At 38.5% G+C, this 3,330-nt stretch overlaps 1 pseudogene; it reads right to left on the reverse strand.

Annotated features, from left to right (window-relative positions):
• Window positions 1-2,003: 2,003 nt before the first annotated feature.
• LOC140850131 (olfactory receptor 4C15-like) lies at window positions 2,004-2,910 on the reverse strand (annotated as a pseudogene).
• Window positions 2,911-3,330: the final 420 nt, after the last annotated feature.

Consider the following 3,330-nt stretch of genomic DNA (forward strand, 5'->3'; position numbering starts at 1 on the left):
AACATTTATTTTTCCAGGAAATAAAAGAAGGGATAGAGAATGAAAAATAAAAAGAATGGATAGAGGGGTTAACATCCAAAATATATATAGAACTCAAATGACTCAACAACAAAAAATAACCCTATTGAAAATGGGCAGAGGACTTTTAATAGACATTTTTCCAACAAAATAATACAGATGACCAATAGCCACATGAAAAGATGCTCCACATTGTTAATCATTAGGGAGTATAAATCAAAACCACAATGAGATAGCAACTCACACCAGTCAGAATGGCCACTAGCCAAAAGATAAGAAATGAAAAGTGTTGGCAAGAATGTGGAGAAAAGGGAACCTTCTTACACTGTTGGTGGGAATGTCAATTGGTGCAGCCATTGTGGAAAACAGTATGGAGGTTCCTCAAAAGTCTAAAAATAGAAATACCATATGGTCCAGTAACTCTGTTTCTACAAGCTTACTCAAAGAAAACAAAATGTCTGATTCAAAAAGATACATGCACTCCTAGGTTTATTGCCACATTATTTACAATAGCCAAAATATGAAAGCAACCAGTGTCCATCAACAGATGAGTGGATAAAGAAGAGGTAGTACAAATATACAAAGGAATATTATTCAGCCATAAAAAAGAAAGAAATCCTGCCTTTTGTGACAACATGAATGGAGCTAGAGGGTATTACACTAAGTGAAATAAGCCAGGCAGAAAAAGGCAAATGCCGTATGATGTCACTTATATGTGGATTCTAAAAAAACAAAACAAAACGAATAAAATAGCAATAGGCTCAAAGACACTGAGAAGTGACCGGTAGTAACCATGGCAGAGGGTTGGGTGGGTTGGTAGGTTGGGTTGGTAGGTAGGGTGAGGGGGATAGAGGAGCACAAAAACTCTCAATATAAGTTGGTCATAGGGATGGTAGTACAGCGTGGAGAATATAGCTAGTAATTCTGTAACATCTTCCTATGTTGACAGATAGTAACCATACTAGTTGGGGTGAGGATTTAATAATATGGGCAACTGGAACCACTGTGTTGGACACCTGAAATCAGTATAAGATTGTTTATTAACTATACTTCAATTAAAAAAAGAAGAATGGATTGAGAAGACTGGCATTATTTTCGTGCTATGCCAAGGCAAGAATTAAAGTTATCTTTGAGATCTAAGGGCTAATATCAGCAATAACTACATTCCTTCTCCAAACATGACATTTTAGTGTATTAGTGTTAGAGAGAAGTTAAAATTTGAATATGGGAAGGTATCTCATTTATTCATGTATTCAACAGATATTTAATAAGCTTCGACTGCAGGCTGTTGTAGACACTACTGATACATTAGTGAACCAAAGGGAGAGAAAAATTCCCTGCCTCATAGCTTAGTCTACGAGAAAAGGCAGGCCAAAAGGTAAGTAATTAATGTAGTATATCAGAAACTGATAAGTGCTCTCAACAAATGGAGTCGCTGGCGGGGAGGAGGGGGCCATAGAACCCAATGTTCAAGTGGCTATTTTTAAAAACAAAGAATAATCACTGATACAAAAACACGCACAGTTAAGGTTCAAGAATGACCTTATCTCTTCTGATCCTGAGTTCTGATTTTTTTTCTCTTCAGTCACTGAGGTCAGTGTTCTTCTCATATTCTTGAAATAATTTGAGTGCCTCTGTTTCTAATCTCTAAGATGTTTTCCCATCCCTCCCTAAAGCTTTTTCAAAACATGGAATGAATGGCAAGAGGTCTGATAAGCTCCTCTTTTCAATCTTTTTTTTTTAATTTTTAGATTCTAAGTAAGCACAAAATTCATCTCTTGTAATTCACATAGGAAGATACTGAGTTGCCAAATCAGAGTTGATATGCGACGTCAGTGAAAACACTGTTCCTAACCCAGTATTACTCCATTTTTTACATTACATCATTACCTTCTGTCAAAGAAGGCCCATCCACATAAAGTTTTTGTCTAGAGAATTTGACTTTTTCTCCCTTAACTTTAAAATTTTTTTCAAAGTTGAATGCTTTATTTTTCATTAGAAACCACCATTTTTCTGTTCCATACTTTCCTCATGGCATTTTTCACTTCCCTATTCCTGAAAGTATAAATCAAAGGGTTAAGTAAGGGAGTTAAGATGGTGTAAAATACTGCCACCATTTTGTCAAAGGAGAAAGCATGGGACAAAGAACAAATCCACAGCAGCAATGTGAGATCCGCAGGTGGAGAGAGCTTTCCTCTGGCCTTCAGTACTATGGGCTCTCAAAGAGAGCAAGATGACACCATAGGAGACAAGCAACAAAGAGAAGATTATGATGCAAATGAACCCACTGTTGGTGACTACCAAGAGGCCAAAGATATGAGTATCAGTGCAGGTGAGCTCCAGTAATGGGTACAAGTCACACATGAAGTGATTAATGACATTGGGACCACAGAAAGGCAGCTGGAAAGTAAAGAGAATTTGTATCATGGAATGTAGGAAGCCTCCTGTCCAGGCTACTGCCATCAGAATGCCACAGAGCCGCCAGTTCATGATAGAAGAGTAGTGCAAGGGTTTGCAGATGGCCACATAACGGTCAAAGGCCATGGCCATGAGGACAATCACCTCCACCCCAGCAAAAAAGTGCTCAGCAAAGAGCTGGGTCATGCAGCCTTTAAAGGAGATGGTTTTCCTTTCATAGAGAGAGTCCACAATCATCTTCTGGGCAATGACAGTGGATAAGCATGCATTCAGGAAGGACAGGAAAACCAAGAACTAGTACATGGGGGAGCCAAGGAGTGTCAGACTGCTGATGAGAGTTGCCACAACGAGCAGGTTGCCCCCCACAGTTGCAATGTAGCTGACCAAGAAAACAACAAACACTATTTTCTGGACATTGGGATCCTGTGAAAGCCCCAGGAGGACAAATTCAGTTACAAAACTTTGATTTTGCATAATCTCCAAGGTAAAGCTAAAAGCTGTCACTGTGGGCATGTGGAAGCCACAAACATGAGAAAGAAAAATTCATCTCAGACCAATTTATGGTTGGTATTATCATAGTCATCAAGAAGGTGGTGCATTCATGTGAAATATTATCTTATGTGTTTCTACTGCCATTGAGAACACAACATTAGAAATCTGTTGAAGATGATAGTGGAGGTCAGGCAGAATTGAGAAGAAAACTTATTAAATATTTTAATATAGCCAAAGCTTCAATATAGGGGAAGGGAAGTATCTACATGTGATAGGGATGAATAGTGTTTTTCTCAACTGCCACCTCTTGTCACTTAGTAGCAGGTTACTGGAGTGAATTGTTGAGAAGGATTCTGAAGCCACATCTAAATTCTGAGGAAAGGAGGACAGCAATCTATTGGT

Source organism: Manis javanica, chromosome 6 (assembly GCF_040802235.1).
Source record: "Manis javanica isolate MJ-LG chromosome 6, MJ_LKY, whole genome shotgun sequence".
Taxonomy (NCBI): domain Eukaryota; kingdom Metazoa; phylum Chordata; class Mammalia; order Pholidota; family Manidae; genus Manis; species Manis javanica.